This window comes from Stegodyphus dumicola, chromosome 5 (genome assembly GCF_044657685.1).
Source record: "Stegodyphus dumicola isolate Sdum_Otavi_A_Nest chromosome 5, ASM4465768v1".
In the NCBI taxonomy this organism is placed as follows: Eukaryota; Metazoa; Arthropoda; class Arachnida; order Araneae; family Eresidae; genus Stegodyphus; species Stegodyphus dumicola.
In genome coordinates this window covers 107,058,239-107,079,261 of record NC_140772.1, presented here as the reverse complement: position 1 = coordinate 107,079,261, position 21,023 = coordinate 107,058,239, and the positions used below count along the sequence as shown (strand labels likewise).

At 33.2% G+C, this 21,023-nt stretch overlaps 1 long non-coding RNA gene across 2 annotated transcripts; it reads left to right on the top strand.

The window, feature by feature from the left end:
- Nucleotides 1-3,422: 3,422 nt before the first annotated feature.
- On the top strand, nt 3,423-6,771 carry LOC146997196 (uncharacterized). Of its 2 annotated transcripts, none has more exons than XR_015041005.1 (2): nt 3,423-3,774; nt 6,431-6,771. It is a non-coding gene; the product is annotated as an uncharacterized LOC146997196 (long non-coding RNA). The 2 variants fall into 2 exon arrangements; XR_015041004.1 differs by lacking the exon at nt 6,431-6,771 and adding an exon at nt 4,635-5,560 and having other exon boundaries at nt 3,426-3,774.
- Nucleotides 6,772-21,023: the final 14,252 nt, after the last annotated feature.

The following is a 21,023-nucleotide window of genomic DNA, read 5'->3' as shown; positions in this document are numbered from 1 at the left end:
TCTTTCTGAACAAAAAGATACATTACAACCTATATTTACAAAAAATAAAAAAAGGGACCCTTACGGTCCTTGATGATCTAAAGTGTGTGTGCGTGGAGAGGGGGGGGCGATTCTTCGTATCATAGTATGAAGCATGGTTGTTTTTTCACATATTATCTAAAGTATAAAATACAACTTCAAAAATGCATCATACTTTCTCAGCTGAGTCAGTCGTAGTGCTTCATTTTTCAATTTTTTTAATTTTCGGCTGAATTACATCTGCTTGTAATATTATACTAGTTCAGTTACAGCATGATACGATTTACACATGCAGTGTTATATTTGCTAAATTTTTTTATAAAATAATATTGAATTTAAATCAAGTTGAAAAGCTTTTTACCCATATTTTACATAAGTATGTTCAGCTGGGTTGCGTCATCAAAGGGCATAAAAAACATAAATTTTATTTTTAAAATTTTAAATTTCTGCCAAAATTAAAAAAAATTGTCTTTAGACTTACATAACTGTATTAAAGCACTCATCACTACAGATGCACATCAAAAGTACCCAAAATTAATTTTAAAAACAAAGATTAACAGTTGGCAGCTACCTGAAAAAAAAATGTCCTAGAGGCGGTTCTCAAAATTCAGGATTTCGCTCTAGATTTTTTTAAGTCTCAATTTTGTATCCTTAGGGTCCATAAGTTATAGTTCATGCAAAATTTTACCACAGTTTAAATTATTTTATATACCGCCCCTCAAAGGGTTAACGGTTTGACCCGTATTTTCTCGTTCTTTTATGTAGGTCTCTTAACGGTTAGTTACGGATTATTGTTAGTTTAAATGAACACTCGAAAACGGACCTTCCCGTGTTTTTGAAATAGCGAAAAAATACGCCAAAAACGACTAGCCCGTATTTTTGTACGTCTTCCAACCCCCATTGCCTAAGGGGACAAGGGTCGACACACCCCTGACGATAATGTGTAATGGCTGTCATTAGCGCGGAGTCTTTAGGAAACAAATTTATTACCAGTTACAAAGTGAATGTATATAAGAATTTCCGTTTTAGAGCAATTATTGAATAAAATAAATACGTTTTTACAAAATAAACTTTTATTTAAGACTCATAAAATTATTAATGAACTAAAATGAGAAAAATAATGTATTATATAATTTACTGGGAAAACATGATTAAATAATTCTCTTTAAAAAATTTTCTACAAATTTATATCACGAATAATAAAAAACATGCGGCTCTCTTGATAAATTTATAAATCTTATACTTTTGACAATGCGATTTGATTATTTGATTTCGTTATTTAAGAATCTATTATTCTTGTTTTAAGACTGTACAGGAATTTTTCAAAGGGGCTCTTATTCCCATTAATCTGTACGACAAATTATTTTTCTCCTTTTGGTTCAGTCTTTTTACTTACAAAATTTCTCTTACCTCATAAAAGTATAAAGTTTTAAAAATTTGCCCAAAATCAGAAATTATATTAATTTTATGCAAATTTTACTTCAAAAGCTATTTTATGTTTTGTAAAGTGATGCAAACTTAAAATCTGTGAGATTTTTAGTTTATTCTTTAAATGGAAATATGCGCAAAAAATTTTTCAACATTAAATTTTAAGACTTTTAAATCGTTATAAAAATCGGTTTACCACGCCGTCTTTTCATCCGTAAGCGGTGTGAGTACAAAATTTGAACACTGTAGCTTATCGAAAAATAGTCTAAATGTGATCCGGATTATAGATTATTCCGGATAATGGACATCCGGATTACGGACTTTGTACTGTATATAATTACAGATCTCACTAATAAATGTTTTACAAATACAACTCTTCATATTTCAGGAGAAGTTTTTAAAAACGTATTTATATAGATTGTTGTAGAAATCGACAAAGTTTTATGCCAATTTAATTCTTTTTTCTTTCCCTAATTTTTAGTTGCTTATGAACGTATTAAAAAAACTTTCACGCTCAAAATGTTAACTATTTCAAAATATTCGTAATCGCACTCGATTTGATGTTTACAGTTTTTTCCCCTGCGATTTCTCTAAAAAGAAAGAATTATAATTGTATTTAATAAAGAAAATTTAATGGATTTGGAATCTTCGCAAGAGGACTGAAACTATCATGGAGGGAATTTCTAAGGGGAACTAGATCTCATCCACACTGAACGTAGAAAAACCCTGGAAAACTTTTATAGAACAAGCGCGTTCGTCAGGGTTTGAACCCATGTCGAATTACCAGTATTCAGCGGTTTTAGCGATTGGCCACTGGAACCCCCACAGCCCGATTTAAAAATCTTGTTTAAAAAACTTTTATCTTGATTTAGAGTGATAGGTGCCGTAGTTTGAAGGCTAGGATTATTTGAATACAGCAAAACACACCAGGACTATCTGCTTTTAAGGAGAAAGATGCCTTCATAGAGGACTTTCTAACGAATAGCTCATGTTAAACATTGAAAAATACCATACAGCCGTCGCATTAGTTGGTCTGAGTTGGAATCCAAATCGAATAATTATTAAATAGTGGTCTTATCGGCCACTGATACGGCTGTAGTATAACCAGACCTATTATTATGTATTATTAGATATGTATTACCAGACTGTATGGCATCTAAATTAAGAAATTAAAAAAAACTCTTCTGAGGTAATTTTCAACCCAAGCTACGTTTTTTTAATGCTAATGAGTAAAATAATTATGAAAGAGTTTACGCAATTTGTGTCATTTTCAGATTGTTAGTTAAAATTAGTGTGGTTTCAATCAACGATTATTTAAACCTGCTACAAGAAAAAAAAAAAAAAAAATACATGAAAATTTTCCTTTAAAATATCAGGAATTATTGAAAAAAAACTTCTGTAATTTATAAACGAGGAAACCAGATTTTATATGTGGTATTTAACCAGATTTTATATGTGGGAAAAAAATAATGAATTATGATCTCCTCTAGTGGAGATCTGTGTAATTATATTTCTAATTCCAAAATCAAAGTGAGAAATCTAGTCGCTGAAGCAACACAACACTATCAATTCTTGTAGGCTTCTATTTTCAGCGACGGAATAGATCAGCTGCATAGAATTTTCATGATTTTTCTCTATATGTAAACCTAAATGCATGTAAGCTTTCCTTAGAAAGTTCGGCGGAAGTGGAATATTTCTATCTTAGAAGATACATATCGCGTGCTTTAGTAAAGTTAGCAAATCTAAATACAGGGTCGACAGTAATATGTTTGGCGGTACAGGTCAGTTCCACGCCAACTTTTCGACGCCAATGGTTCGACGCCAGCGTTTCGACCATGGAGGTAGGAAGCATTGATGAAACCATGGAGCTTTCCTACCTCCATGGTTTCGACGCCATACTTTTTTTCCTTTTGTTTGACGCCATACTTTTCGTATTTTTATTTATTTTTAGAATAAGTTTGCATCATCATTCAAATAAATTTGGTGTCATCATCATTTGATGTTTCACACCTCACATTATGGGAATTCATAGATGGTCTCAGGCGTGTTGAAAAATCAATGTTAAGGCTCCTATATACCAGGCTGAATCATCAGGCATTCGCGCTCCCAAGTGGGAGATTTAATGGCGGCTGAGTGGTTAAGGTGCAACAATTTTTTGTGTTTTTTTTGTGTAAAATGGGCGGATGTACAGCTATTAATTGTTCAAATCATTCACGGAAAGGTCATACATTGGTAAAATTTCCTAAAAATGAAGAAAGAAGAAAAATATGGGTAAATAATTGCCGAAGAGACAATTGGAAACCTGGTCCAGGCGCTGAACTTTGCTTAGTAAGTATAATGTTAATTACGCCTTCATTTACAGTTTATATCTTCTCTGATGTTTATAATGTGCAAGTAAAGTGAAATTCTTGTTTACAATAACCTGAGTATCTGCTAATTTCTGTAATAATAGCTATAATTAAATTAGTCTAGGGTAAATGTACCCGTCGCCAAACATCGCCAATGTAGTTGTTTTGAATATGGAAAAGAAATTTCTCTTCTAATATAAAGCGCGGATTTTGTTTTCCTGTGCTAATTGTGGAATTTATACTAATGTAACATGAAAATCATTAGCATATTGAAATTTATTAAAAAATAAATAATAATTTGGAAAGTCAAGATAAAATCTGAATGTTTGCTAAAGATATATGTAACATTATACTATACTTGCAACATCGTTGGAATGATATATAATTTTTTCTTTATTTTATAATCACTATTGTTAAAAAGTTAGATGAGTTGTTTATGCACGGTGCCCACTATTGTTTCTTGGTTAAAATAACTTCCAGAATTTTGACATTGACATCTGAAGTCAATAGAATAAATTGAATAGTGTGAGACAAAATATATATAATCTGACTTCAATAATTGCAAGGATTGTGCAAGTTTATTTATAATCACAGTATTATACAATTTGGCAATGGAGTAAAGATTTAGAAATGAATGCAGAACATTCAAATTAGTATTTTCTTGTTTCTAATATATAGAAATATAGTCTATTTTCCAGTATAAAAGTTTTACTTAAAAGTATGGGAAAGCAGATTTGTTTCATGCATGATCTTTATAATACTGGTATGAAATGAATGAATTTTAATCTGTAAACAATTTTTTGTTAATATTGAAATGCGTTTCTTTGGGTACATTTTTAGGCACTTGTGGATCATGTCAGACAACATGCAATAGAAAAAAGATGTCCGTGTGCATAAATTTTCCCATTGTGTTACTTCATTTTATCTAAATTTCAAGGATAATTCTTTTCATTTTTATATGGCATGTTATCAGTATAAAGGCTAGTGAAAATAAATTGGTATGTGTATCTGTTTTTGAAGTGTAATGCTTAAATAAAAAGATGGTGTGTGTTTCTTCATTTAAACAAAATTTCAAGGATAGTATTTTTCAGTGTTGTACGGTTTGTTATTTCTCAATGTAAAGTGTAACAAGGGGAAAAAAAAACTGGTATGGTATATCTGTTTTTTAAGCATGATAATTTTATTTATTTCTTTAGTGATGCATATATATAGAGAGAAGGTGTTTGGTCCAACTGAAGTTATAATAAATCTAATTTTACTAGATCTCTCCCTTCCCTCAGGTGTAGAAAATTTTCAAGTGCAGAAAGTTTATTTGCAGAATTAATTCATTTCTGATAAACTTATTATCATTAATTTTTTATATAACATGTTATTAAGTTACACATTTGACTACTGTGTAATAAAATTGTATTTAGGGCAAAAAATTAACTATAATTTTGCATCTGGTGACTAATATCATATGCTTCTAAGAATATTACTTTAACTTTTTCCATAATTTTTGTATTTCAGGAACATGAAACTGTTATTTTGATATACTTAAATAATAAAAGTGTGTATCTGAATCAATTAATGGATACAAATATTTTACAGTTATTTTTAGAAGATATTTGCCATATCGCTTCTAATAATTCATAAAGTATGTTAAAATATAGGTAAATAATTTGGTGCAGAATTCAAATTTAGGGTTTAAAATATAGTCAATCATAAGACTAAATGATTTTTATTGTCATGATTTGCCTGGGCTTAAGAATGTACTTTTCGCCCGGTGGAAATTGTCATCAAACTGTCCTGAACAGGCTTTTTGTTGATAATAACTTCCAGGCTTATCAGTACCTCCTTTTGAGTGGAGGGTATGCAAGTATAGTACCCAATTTAAATTACATTGTGATTGTAATAATATTGTGGTATGAAATAAGTGATTATAATTACAATTTAGGTAATTGCATTGTAATTATATTACATTGTATCTGTGAACTCTTAATTTCATTACTTTATGCAATTATGTTGTAAGTGCATAATCTAATTGCAATAATATAATCTATTCGCAATTACAAAATAATTATAAATGCAGTTACATCTTAAATAGAGGCCATTTTAATACTTTTAAATTTTCGCAAGATAACTTCCCATTAAGGTTCATTTGGAGGAAACTATGCAAATATTAAAAAAGAAGTTATGCTAAATTTACATATTTTGTACAGTACTTTCTTGTTATAATGCTGTTCAATATATCTTCAATACTTTTGTAAATTTAACGACATTCTTTGCAATCACTGTGGTGCTTTAAAAAGAAGTTTCTTAGTTATGCTTTCTAATAAGAATGGGTTTAAAATAAAGTATTATGTATAATAACTAGCAGTTAAAAAACCTTGACTGCATGAAAATGCTGTTGCTGTGTAAAATAAAAAATAAGCTTTCTTTTATCCTTTGAAATGAATTACATGTGGTTAAGTCGTCCTTTTACAATTTAAGAATGTGGTTAACACACATTCTTAAATTGGACAGGTTTTATCTAAATTATTAGTATAAAATATATAAACTATGAATTATTTTGTAACATAACTCAAATTACAAAATTCATTCTATATACGTTCAAAGTTTTTATCTTTTATGGAATAACTGTTTTTTTAATTTAGGTAAAAACTGGATTTTTAGAAGTATTACAAATACAATGCAACACAAAGGTGATCTGATTGAAGAGGAAGGACTTTTTATTACGGTTTCTAGTTCGTATTTATATTACATTTGATGAAAAGCATCCAAAACACAGAATGCTGTACTTTCTTCTTCCATATTATGTTATGAAATATTTCACACATTTAAAAGAAAGTGTTTCTTCAGAATCTTGCACAATTATTTCCATGTACCTCAGACTTAAATGACAACATATTCTTAAGTTATTTTTTTAGTATGAATTTACAGTGTTTTTATGGAAATTTTTGTTAAAATGTCATTAAGATAAATTTATTTGCACACTCTACGCTTTAACTATTTCCCCATTTGACACTATTGAAAGTTTTTATTCATATCTTATTTATTATAGTCTGCTAACGAAACTGAAACATCTAAAGAATAAGTTATTTTGAATATGTTTACAAAATATACGCGAAATTTTTATTTAAGTGAAAACGTCTATATACTATTCGAGAATTAATAAATTATCCGAAAAGTTTATATGCGCTGAATACCGCGCGTCTATAAAATAAATCTTTAAAAAAACAGCAGACATTCAGCCAGCGTGTGCGATAAACGCGCCAAAATTGGCAGCGCGTTCACTCCCTCGCCAAGAGAGAAACGTTGGTGATTCAGCCTGGTTTAGAGGAGCCTTAATCAATGTTATGAACAATTTGTACGTGGAGATAAACCGCAGCCCAAGCGGAATAGGTATCTGAGAACTGATATGAGAATTAAAGTAATAGTTAAAGATTTTGCAAATAGAGAAATAATGCAATACCTGAAAGGTGGGGCGCATAATTTTGCAATGGATTAGTATAATAATAGTTCTGTGATGCAATCTTACTTACCTCTAATCTTATTTATCTGTAATCTTATTTATCTGTAATTATATTTTTCTGCAATATAATATAACTACTTTGTAACCATATGTTTATTTACCATTTGTGTATTTTGCTTTTGATGCTGTCCCTCATGTCTCAGGGCCTTGACGTTGGCGAGGGGGCTTCTCACTAATCTGGGACACAAACAAAAATCTAGAACACTTTCACACATATACACACATATATTTATTTCAAATATGCATGCAAACAATCGCTAATACAATAAATAAAAATCCGTCATATTACTTATTAAAACTATTGACTATTATTGACTGATTTTAAAGTCATATTACTTAATAAAAATCAGTCATATTACTTCATATTTATTCTAAAAATAAATAAAATTACGAAAAAAATATGGCGTCGAACTCTCCCTGCGTCGAAACGACCTGCTTCGATGTTTTGGGCCCTATTCTAAAAATTAAAAGTAGCGAAAAACACGCTACATCGCCCCCTTTTAACTTACTTTTAGCTAAGAATTATATATTGCATCCATAAAATTTCTCTAAATTAATGTTATTTGGATTTGTAAACCACGTTATGCTAAAATACATCTTCCCAGATGATCGTTTTACTAAGGCTCCTCTAGCTTTTACTAACTGGGTGTCGATGCTTCTTGAAAATGCCGATTCATGAGTGAAAAATTATTTTATTGCTTTTCCGGTTTCCCCTAATCGTTTACACAAAGGCCGAACCTTCGGGAGAAAACAGCCTATCTATTGGTGTTAATTCGTCAGTAAAAGAGATGCATCACTGAAAGGAGGAAAGTACATTTTTAAAAATTTTTTTTTATTTGTAGAAATCTTGACTTTCCTTTTCCCTCAAAATTCAAGCAATACGAAATCAACTAGAAAAGATATACTCTCTAAGGTATAAAACTTTTGTCTAATGAAATTATAAAATGCGGTATATATATATATCTGTTGAATGATCTAAAATTCACTTAGCTCGAAAACAAGTTTTTCTAATACTTGCGCAAAGTAAGATAATAATAATTTATTTACTAAAGAAATATTGATTATATTATCTCCTAATATAAATTTACTAGAAGTATCAAAAAAGAGGGAACCCATATGTACGAAGTTTAATTCCCAAAATTGTGTTTTAAAGTAACTTGAACGTAAATTATGTAAAAAAAAGTTTTACGGGTTGTTTCACCTATCAAGATACTGTAATGGAAAAGCTATACCAGAAAAAGTAAATTTGAAAAATTTGCGAAAGGCGGAATAATAGGCGGACCTTGGTTTTTTCGAAGCAAGAAATGCGAAAATTCATCAATGCTGTCGTTATTCTTCTACCAACAAAGTCTTCCAAATTCTAATTGGAAAAACATCCATTTGTAGCAAGATAGGGAGAATGGCATAATTCCTTATTTTTTCCCTCGTATAGGGCGAAAGAGAAGAAGCACGAGACTCTCTCGGCCTAATTCATGTGTTCACGAATTATCGTCTATCACGTTTCCATACATTCCGTTTTTCTTAGGAGAAAATACAAAAAATCCTCTAATCTCGCACGGATGCGAACCGCAGACCTTTCGACTGCTAGTCCGATCTACTATTACTTACATCACAAGAGCCCCCCAAAAAGAATGAGACACTTTCTTATAATATATACGGATATACAAACTGATGATTCTAAAATTTTATTATCATAAGACTGGACAAAATTCAGGATTTAATTCATTTTTATAGATTTTAAAAGAAATTGAACTTTTCAGAAAGTTAAGATAAAATATTTATTGGAATATCAAATTTAAGTATTTCAATTATTTATATAATAAAGGATAAATTTTATATTTATAAAGAAGAACTGTTAATAATATCCCTCTGATTTTAGAAAGAAATTTATTTCAACTGATATGTTTAGTTTAAAAGTAACGGGAGCAAAACTATGCTAAAACAAAAGGCACACATATCGTAATTATCTCCTTTAAATTAATGATATCTATACTGCTGACAAATTATTACTTGACATGCCTACTACAATATTTACGCATAATTGATCCTTTCTAGACTAATACAGGCATAGCATATTTCTATGGCATGATTTGCTATAATTCAAGTTTCACATACATTCATATTTAGGGAATTAATGACATAGCACTGAAGATTACTCAATGTACCATAAAAGATATGATATCTGATTTATGTTTAAAATGACTAAATTTAAATGTTATATGCTCACATGTACACATACTGCAGAAACCTGACACATTTCGAAATTTCTGATAAATCAAAATTACTGGAATATTTCATCAGAAAGCAGTTTTTTAAATTTTGGTAAATTTCGTGCGATTTCGAGATAAATTAGCCTGATTATCAAAAATGGAAAGCTCATGAGGCCCATTAGAACACAAGTGATTAAGGTCATTGAACCACAGTAGTTAAACCTTGCTCCGAATACTGATGAATGTTCGGTTCTAACCTCCTTGCCACGGCGGATGCAAAAAGCGTGAAGCGGTTTCGACAGGCTACAACGTGAAAGAGATGACGTCTGCCTGTTTCCCCCAGCTTCGTGACGTCATGGTTGTTTTTCTACTCAACGCGATAACCTGACCTTGCTTAAAAGGCCTCGCTAGCATAGTGGTTTGGGCAATCGCCTACCATACTAAAGATGGCGGTTCGAATCCCGCTCATGGAGTTATTTTTAAAATTCATTAAAAACAGATTAAAATATAATGGAATCAATCAAAAGTAATTAAATAAATAATGACGTACTAAATAATTAAGATATTAAAAAGAGTAAATAAGTAAAATTAATGACATACAAAATAGTATAATATTAATCAAATATCAAACTAATATTAATCACGTGTCAAATAATTAAAAATAATAAATTCAAAGAGATGTCATTCCAAACACGTGGTTCAAGAGTTCGTTGCCACAAAAACCAAAAAATATATATTCGATGCCATAAAAAATAAAAACTTTGAAACATAAAATCGTTGCCACAAAATCAAACGAAACTTGGATGATGTGATTCTGTCTACGTCATTCCTTCCATCTACGTCACTTCCGGCTGTCACGTGATTCAAGATGGCGGAAACCACGCCCCTTTTATGTGACGTCACTTCCGTCGGCTGAGTACGGGCGGTAACTACTGACGCCGTTGAACTGTCAAATGTAAATCTTTTTTATAGCTTAGTTGCGAATCAGGATGATGAAAGACTAAACAGTTGTTCATAATCGAATAAATTTAAGATCGATCAGAGAAACTGTCAAACACTAATAAATTCTTTTAAGGACGCAGAATTAGGGAAAAATAATTTCTTTTTACAGGACGAATTATTGTTTCATAAAGAAAAAAAAATGTGGGGAAAACATACAACAGTTAGTTTTGCTCGAGAATTATCGAAATAAAGTCCTTCAATTAGCTCATGATTCCCTATTCGGAAATCATTTAGGTCTGAGGAAAACTAAAGAAAGAATTAAGCTTTCATTTTATTGGCCGAACATATCCAAAGATGTAGAAAATTATTGTAGAACATGCGAAAGATGTGAATTAAAAAGTCCGGAAAGACAATCGGATGAAATTCCGATTACTCCTATTGTTCGCGCGCCATATCCCTTTCATACATAAATATAGATATTACTAAAGCTACTAAAGCTAAAGCTAAAGCTAAATCCGCTAAAGCTAGTTGTGATGCTCTTTTAGATATTTTTATGAGAACCGGTATTGCAGAAATAATTTGTAGTGATCAAGGCACTAATTTTACCTCACAATTAACGCATGAATTCGAAAAAAGGTTAGGAACTCATCCTCGTTTTTCGACGCCTGGTTACCCAGCATCAAACGGCTCAGTGGAAAAATGGAATCGGGTATTTAAACAAATGTTACATCATGTAATTCGCACAGATCCTGTTAATTGGGACAAGCACATACCTTATTTACTTTTTGCGTATCGTGAAGTTCCAAATTGCACTACAGGTGTATCTCCATTTATGCTTATGTACGGTCGTGAAGCTAGAGGTCCCTTAGCTGTGTTAAAATCATCATGGTCCGGTGAAATACCATTACCTCTTAATCTGAGTAATTCAGCAGTTGATCATCTACAAGAATTAAAGATAAATTTAGAGAAGGCATATGAGCTCGCTTCTTTATCTGCCGCGGAAAAACAGGAAGCTTACATATATTATTTTAACCGTCGCAAAAGTATCAAAGAATTTTAAAATGGTGATCTAGTATATTTACTTAAACCAGACTCTAGCAACAAGCTATATGCTAGGTGGACAGGTCCAGGTAAAATTGTTGAAAGAGTAAATCCTCATTCTTATAAGGTTAAATTACCCGATGGGAGTGTGCGGCATGTTCATGTAAACCAAATAAGAAAATTTTATGTTCGAGCACAAACTGTGGGAGTGTTATTTGAAGATGAATCTGAGTTTGGGGAAATTTATCCAAGTCCAAATAAAGAGGATTGCGCTGCAACTAGAAGGGACATCGAGGTGGATATTTAGTCATTTAAAGGGTAGCAAACAAAAGGAATTACACGAGCTTTTACTCAAGCATATCGCGTTATTTTCTCGTGAGATTCAAGTAGCCAGCGTTGGTGAACATAGACTTCGGTTGTTACCTAGAGCTGAAAGAAAAAAACCATATATCTATAAGATCCTAGAATCTTTGAAACTTGAAGTAAATAACAGATCGAGGAATTAGAGAGCTTGGGTCTTATTGAGCCAAATGAAGCTGAAATAGCATACCCAGTCGTATGTGTTGCCAAGAAAGACGGAAGTATGCGTGTATGTATGGATTTCAGATTGTTGTATCAAGTAACCAAGCCTGTTGATTTTCCAATGGAGAATGTGACTGATCTAATCAAAAATATTGGACATGCGTGTTAGCGGATGGAAAGTAGACACAAATGTTCGTTATTGCGTTTATTAGACTGTGTGAAGAACAAGTTCGTACAATAGATATACAAGTAGTTCGGCGCTCGCAGGCGCCCTCTTGCAGGGAACAAAATCAAAATTTACATAAGGCGCGAACATGCCGCCCACCTTGAAATACTATTTCAACATTTAGTGGTTAAAATTCAGTAAATTTAAAACACAATACAATATTAAAATTATGATATAATACTTAATTTATAATACATGAATTAAAACTCAAATTGGTAATGGACACAATTTTGTAATATTTCTTTAAACCATGCCATCTGAAGTCTTAATAGTCACAACCCTAACAACACTATCAAGACCAGGATGTAACTGAGTAATTCTACCCATTTTCCATTTAGTTGGAGGTAAGTTATCCTCCTTTATGAGACACAGATCATTAACTTGAAGATTTTTAGTTGGCAAAGGCCATTTTGGTCTTTGTTGTAATCGACACAGATATTCTTTGTGCCAACGCTTCCAAAATTGTTGAACCATTTTTTGAATATGTTGCCATCTGGTGAGATGGGAAACTTCAATGTAATTTGGTTCAGGAATGCTTGTTAATGCTTGTTAAAGAAAATGACCAGGCGTTAATGCTGACAAGTCATTTGGATCATTAGACAAACTTGTTAAAGGTCGCGAATTAAGACAAGCTTCTATTTGTGTGAGAAATGTTTCAAATTCTTCATATGTCAATCTCGCCTCACCAACTACTCGTTTTAAATGGTATTTTGTTGATTTTATGCCAGCTTCCCAGAGTCCACCCATATGTGGCGCACCTGGAACGTTTAGATGCCATTTAATGCCATTATCAACCAAATATCTGCTAACATTTTGGTTATAAGTTGCAGACCTAGCAAGCCTTTCAAATTCCATCAGTTTGCGTTTTGCTCCAACAAAATTGGAACCACAATCGCTATATATATCACTGCTTTTGCCTCTGCGGGAAATGAACCTCTTAAGAGCTGCAATAAAAGCATCTGCTGAAAGACCAGTCACTAATTCTAGGTGAATAGCTCTTGTCGTAAAACAAACAAATAGAGCTATATATGCCTTGAATGACCTAGAGCCTCGACCCTTATTTGCTTTAATTTGAAAAGGACCTGCGTAATCCACTCCACAGCGCAAAAACGCAGGAGCAGGCGAAACGCGACTAGACGGCAAATCGCTCATCAATTGATTAGTGACAGATGCTCTAACTTTGCAACACTTTATACATTTCCTAACTAAATCTCTGATAACAGCTCTACCATTTATGATCCAATATTGTTCTTGAATGCAAGATTGCATAAGTTGTGGACCTGCATGCAAAAGTCTTTCATGGTAATGTTTAACAATGAGATGAGTTAAAATGTGCTTCTTTGGAAGCAAAATTGGATGCCTAAAACCATATGCAAGGTTTGCATGTCGCAAGCGACCGCCCACCCTGAGAATACCTAAATTATCTAAAAATGGATTCAAAGATAAAATTTTGCTTGTACCAGATAATGATTGATTTCTGCCTAAAGTGTTAATTTCATTCTTAAATTCAACATATTGCATTAATTTAATTAACACATGCATAGCTTTAGTTAATTCACTTGTTTTTAGAAATCCACTTACCTGATCTTCTGAATTTTTACAGTTATTTACAAACCTCAGACATAATGCTACAACACGTTTAAGTTTAGTGAGAGAGGAATATTTATAAAATAAATCATGAGCGTCTGTCAAGTGACTGGCAGCAGTTGTAGACTGTAAAGCACATCTTTGCTCTGGCACAGAATCATTCAGTAGTGGTGCAGATAATGCTTGCTGAAAAGGAAATAAATTATACAATAAATCTGGACCACGTAACCACAATGAAGTAACCAGTGCAGATGATGACACACCACGCGTTGCAAGATCAGCAGGATTAGCATTTCCACTCACATGATGCCACTGGACAGGAGAGGATAAAGTCTGGATTTTTGCTACTCTGTTGGCGACGAAGGTCTTCCATCGGCTTGTATAAGATCTTATCCAGGCTAATACAATAGTGGAATCAGTATGAAAATAAACTTGCGATATAGGAGTATTTAAAGCCCTACAGGTGAAATCCATTAATTTAGTCAACAGTAATGCTCCACAAAGTTCCAATTGGGGAAGTGATATGGTTTTTAGTGGTGCAACTCTTGTTTTGGCTATCACTAACTGAACATTAATTTGTTCAGTATCTAACACAGAACGATAATAAATTGCAGCGGCGTAGGCCTTCTCTGAGGCGTCACAAAACCCGTGCAGTTGAAACTGGTTATCTGATTCAACCAACAAGAATCGTGAAATTTTGATACTTTTAATAAATATCAAATCTTCTGTAAGTTGTTTCCACTCACATTCAATATCTGGAGGAACCTTTTCATCCCACTGAAACTGATGTTTCCACAATCTTTGCATAATCAATTTATACCGAACCGTGATCGGTGCCAACCATCCAAGAGGGTCAAAGGTCTTTGCGATTATTGAAAGTAATGTTCGTTTGGTTAAGACTTCAGGATATGATGAATTGACTTTGAATAAAAACATATCTGAAGCTGGGTGCCACAGGATACCTAACGTTTTTACAGTATCATCATTGTCTATGTTCAAAGAAACATTTGATAAGCACAAATCTGGATTAATTGAATTCAAGACTTCTTTGCTGTTAGAAGCCCATTTTCTTAGAATAAATCCTGCACGTGACAGCATCTGATTCAATTGCATTTGTAATTTTATAGCTTCAGTAACTGAACTGGCTCCGGACATCAAATCATCAACGTAGAAGTCCCTAAGACATGTCTTGGAAGCCAAAGGAAAATTAGTTGCTTCATCTATGGCTAACTGCTGTAAACATCTTACCGCAAGGTACGAAGCTGATGCAGTACCGTAAGCAATCCTAGTTAATCGAAAATCCTGAATTGGTTTATAAAGTGAATCACGCCAGACTATTCTCTGAAAGTCTGCATCTTTTAGTATAATTTGTCTGTACATTTTCTCTATATCTGCAGTTATAGCTATTCTGTGAATTCTGAAACGAATAATTAATGTTGTCAGATCAGTCTGCAACTGTGGACCAACCATCAATTTCTCATTAAGAGAAATACCGCTAGAAGATTTTGCAGAACCATCAAATACGACTCGAAATTTATCACCATTTTTATCCGGAACTGAATGGTGCGGAAGGTAAAAACTAGAATTAGCTGGAACATCAATTTCATTTTCTGGAATCAATTCCATATGACCAAGTTGTTGATAGTCCTCCATAAATTTGTGATATTGACTGGAAAGAGATTTATTCTTAATAAATTGACGTTCAATGCTTTGTAAACGATGTACAGCAACATCCCTTGATGACCCAAGTTCATTTCCAGATCTACGAAATGGAAACTTAACAACAAATCTACCTGTTGAATCACGAGAAAAATTCCGCTTGAAATGATTTTCACATTCTATTTCCTCTTCTGTGTAATGCTTTATCTCCGAAATTTCTTCCAGTTTCCAAAATTTTTCAAGCTGGAGCTTTACATTGGTACAACTAGCATGATTCGATACAATTGTCTGCGATACACTTTAGTCTTTCCGATAATGACCCAGCCGAATATTGATTCCAAGGCTGTTAACAAATGACCCGGAACAGTTAAACGTCCATGAAGCATTATCTCGCCAAATACATCTGCGCCCAAAAGAATATCTATTGGGCCAGGCTGGAAACAATTTGTATCTGCCAACCACAAATGTTTGAAAGATGTCAAAACAGATCTATCAACTTGATATTGAGGGAGGTCACACGTGATCTTGGGTATAATTAATGCATTAACTGAAATGCTTGCGTTTTTATAAAATGGAGATGTTACTTGTAATTGAACTGAACCTGAAACCTTTCCAATTTTTTTGCGAGCTCAGGCCATTTACACTTATGTTTGCACTAGTGCGCTTTAACTGCAGTAAATTTACACAGTGCTCTCGAATAAATGAGCCCTGGCTACCTGAATCAATTAGCATCCTGCATTTTTGTAAATCGCCATTAATATCTTTAACATAAACAATCGCAGTAGGCAATAAAACTGCTTGCGCAACAGGCACCGTGGCGTTATTGCTACTAATAGCAGAAGTTCCGTGTTCCATGGGTATATGACATTTTTCATCATTTGAATTTTTCGAACATAACACTGTATTATGTGGCTTTGAACAATATTTACACATTCCTGCACGACATTTAAAAATGGGATGCGTTTTACTATCTTTCAAACAATTAGCACACAACTTATTCCTTTTAATAATATCCCATTTTTCTTTGATAGGGAGTTCTAAAAAACTATCACATTTAAATAACTGAGAATGAGAATTACTCTTACAATGAACGCACACATTAGCCACAAGTTGGGACGAAAAAGCATATCTGCTACCTGAACCGCGAGTTTTAATTTCAGAAGGCAAAACTGCCTTCTCCCTCTGGCACTTCGCCAAAGAGGCAATAGCATTCGCTCTGTTTAAAATAAAACGCTTGAATTCAGCGAAAGCAGAAATTTTCTTGTTCGAATGCTCCATCGTCCATTCTTTTAGTGTTTTATGATCAAGTTTCCCTTTTAACAGAAAAATAATCATAGTATCCCAATGCTCTACCGGCTGTTTAAGGATTTTTAATGTATTAATCTCCGCAAACCTGAAGCTGATTCATGTTTTAGAACAGGCTGTGAAGTTAATTTATTTAATGCTGCGTTTATTATTTCTATTTCGTTTTCATAACGTTCAGTAAGCGCTTCCCATGCCTTTTCATAATTCGCGTTTGAAATTTGAACTGATTGTAGTAAAACAGCAGCTTCACCTTTCACAGAAAGCTTAAGATATTGCAATTTTTGACTGTCACTTAATGTACTATTATTTCCAACACTGGCAAGAAATAAATTCCTGAATGATATCCAATCAACATAATTAGAAGTAAACACTGGCAATTCCACGCGAGGAAGTTTCAAGCCGTTTGCATTAGCATTTATTATATCTTTGCCTGAATTACTAAGTTTTCTTGATTCTTCCTTTAAAGTAATTTTTAATACATCTAATTTGGAAAATAATTCATGCATTTCTATTTCATATTTACTAAACTCTGCGTCAGAACAAGTACCAAGAATGTTATCGTTTAAACAGTTCACTTCAACACTTAATGCACCAACATCATTTTCGTACGCTTCAATGGCAGAAAAAGAATTTTCTTGATTTTGTAAACTATTTACTTGGGAAATTAAACGAGTCAACTTACCCTTAATAATTCGCTTTTGCTTTAAAATCGACTCCATATTCCTGCTGCTGTTTTCACAATCCAGACAAAATATAAATCCGTTTTCCTTGCACGAAATGTCCTTCTATACCAGAACGTTAAAAATTGTCTTGACACATCATCCAAAGAAATGCTCCGGCTCGACGGACCATGTTAGCGGATGGAAAGTAGACACAAACGTTCGTTATTGCGTTTATTAGACTGTGTGAAGAACAAGTTCGTACAATAGATATACAAGTAGTTCGGCGCTCGCAGGCGCCCTCTTGCAGGGAACAAAATCAAAATTTACATAAGGCGCGAACAATGCAAATATTATCACTTGTTTAGATGTTTTGAAAGGTTACTGGGAAATATCTTTAGAAGAAGAAAGTCGTGATTTAACATCATTCAAGACACATCCTTCCCAATATCGTTGGAAGGCGGTCGCGGACACTTAGCCGACGGGACACTTAACCGACACCAGTTAGACGACAAGACAGTTAGCCGACAAGGACACTTAGCCGACATGGACACTTAGCCGACAGGACATTTAGCCGACTCGGACACTTAGCCGACAGGATGTTTAACCTGGCACGGACACTTAGCCGACAGGACATTTAGCCGACACGGACACTTAACCGACAAGTCATTTAGCCGACACGGACAGTTAGCCGACAAGACAATTAGCCGACAAGGACGCTTAGCCGACACGGACAGTTAGCCGACAGGACATTTAGTCAACACGGACACTTAGCGGTCAGGACATTTAGCTACGGGACACTTAACTGTCAAGACATTTAGTCAATACTAAGCCGACAGTGAAGTTTAGCTGACACTTACCCAATAATTATACAATCTTACTATGGACTACAAAATTTATCGACTTCTCCATTGAGTTCAATATTTAAGTTATTTTTTTATTATCAATAAAATTCAGTTTTCGATTCTTAAAGATCTCATATGTGCTTTTAATTTTATTGTGTTAATTTAGCATTGTTTGATATGTATCGTGCTGTTTGGTGTATATTGGCCAAATTGGAAAAGCGCAGAAATTTCTCGTCAGGGAATATGAATTAAATTTCGGAATGAGAAAAAAAAAAAAAAAAAAAAAATTAGCTAAGTACGACGGCCACTTAATTACATTTTAATATGGGATTTTCAAAAATTATCCGTAATTCTTCTTCATTTATTCAACTGGGTTCTTTTGAACACTTTCACATGATTAATAATTTCCCTTGTTTACTTGTTCCTTGATAATAATTTTCCGATCTCGCTCTTTCAAATGCTTTCAAATTTCTAATATCTTTATGTTTCATTAATATTTTACTCATCACATCATGTTACATTCTTTCCCTTACAAAATCGTTTGGCTCCTCTCACTAATGAAATTTCCTTTCCCTGTCCTATGAAGCAACGCAGTCGCAGATGTTGGTATCCAAGCACTGCCTTACCCTGTATATAGCAAGTGAAATTACTGAGCATAACTTTTTCTGTGCTAGCCTTACTCTGTATATAGCAAGTGAAATTACTGAGCATAACTTTTTCTGTGCTAGCATTAAGTTCAGGAGATTTGAATGCGAAAGCATTCAGATACCATTTTAGCGAAATAGGAGGTGATGAGCAATTATATTCGTAGGGCGCAATTATAGTTATTTGGCAGATACTGTTTAGGCATAACTTGGTTGTAGGAATATCGTGCGAGAATCCGCAGTGAGGTGGGATCATTCATTTCGTGTTACGAAGCGCAGTTAGTCGAGAGACATCGTAGGCTAGACTTAACTGGCTGCTGTCCTCAGCGTAGTAGTAGACCGTTCTGAAAAATCTGAATAATGCAATAAAAATTATTCTTATTTTATTATTAATTATTTTTGAATTATATTTTATATAGAAACACATGGTGGTGAGGGTTAGTTTAGCAAATATATTTTATTTTGTTATTAGAAACATTTAAAAAAAGTGAATTTGTAGGACAAGCAAAGGTATCAATTGTTTGTGACTATAATTTGCAGTTCGTGTCACCATTCTTGAGACAAAAATATTGTAACATTTTTTGACCACGCCTCTCGCTTAAAATACTTACTTAGGTTAATGTTTATTGCCCTAAACTAGTGCAGTAAAATATTCTTTAAGGTTTTGTTTTATTCATAACTGAAGCTGCAGAAGGAGGGGCCACAAAGAAGGGCAGAGCAAAGCGACACACCGTAAAAAGTCACCGTAATGTAGTGCCATCTAACGATGCTAGATTTAACTATATCTGTCATGTAAATAGATAATATTATTTACTATGTTTTGAAAGTCGCGATGTGTAATTTGCAATATAATATGTTATATTAATGTTTTCCTATAAAATATAACTTTTCTCAATATCTGTAAAAAATGTATATATTTTCATTTCATTTTTGATTCATTTTATTTTTTTTCTCTTTCATTACTTCTCTTTCTCGTTTTTGGTTTAGCGGCCACCTAACAGAAGTAAGTTTGGTTTATGTAATTACGGCAAAGCCAGAGGGCTATTTGCCTAAGGGGAGGGATGCCTTCGTGGAGGACTTTCTAAGGAAAACTGCCTCGTATAGATGCTACATATGGGAAAACCACGAAAACACCCTGTCTGTTCGCGGGATTCAAATTCGGACCGAACTGCCAGTGTTCAGTGACTTTACCGCTCGGTAGTTGCTGAGTCTTAACAGAAATAGAGTGACCGTTTTACTTAATATATAACCAGTCTCTTCCAATGAAAATTGCCTTTTTAGGCTAGAACTTTATTCATACATTCAGGAAAATGGGCACCGAAAATTTTCCCATTATCATGTAGCTAACCATGTAGCATTACCATGTCCTTCTGCAGCTTCAGTTATGAATAAAACAAAACCTTAAAGAATATTTTACTTCTAAATTAAACATTATGCACTAGTTTAGGGCTATGAACATTAACCTAAGTAAGTATTTTAAGAAGCGTGGTCAATAAAATATTGCAGAATTTTTATCTCAAGGATGGTGCCATGAACTGCAAATTATAAAGGCCACAAATAATTTATACCTTTGCTGGTCTTAAAAATTCACTTTTTAAAATTGTTTTTAATAACAAAAAAAAAAAATATATTTGATAAACTAACCCTCACCGCCATATGTTTCTATGAAAAAGTATAATTCAAGAATAACAATATTTTTATTTAATTATTCAGATTTTTCACGAGAGGGAAAGGAAATTTCATTAGTGGGAGGAGCCAAACGATTTTTTAAGGGAAGGAATGTAACAGGATGTGATGAGCAAAATAGTAATGAAACGTAAATATATTAGAAATTTAAAAGCATTTGGAAGAGCGAGATTGGAAAATTAATACCATTAAGTAAACAAGAAAAATTATTAATGATGTGAAAGTTGATTAAATGAAGAAGCTTTACGGACAATTCTTGAAGATCCCATAATGGGAATTGAAAGTGACCGCCGTACTTAGCTAAAAAAATTCTTTTTCCTTTCGAAATTTAATTCATATTCCCTGACGAGAAATTTCAGCGCTTTTTCAATTTAGCCAATATACACCAA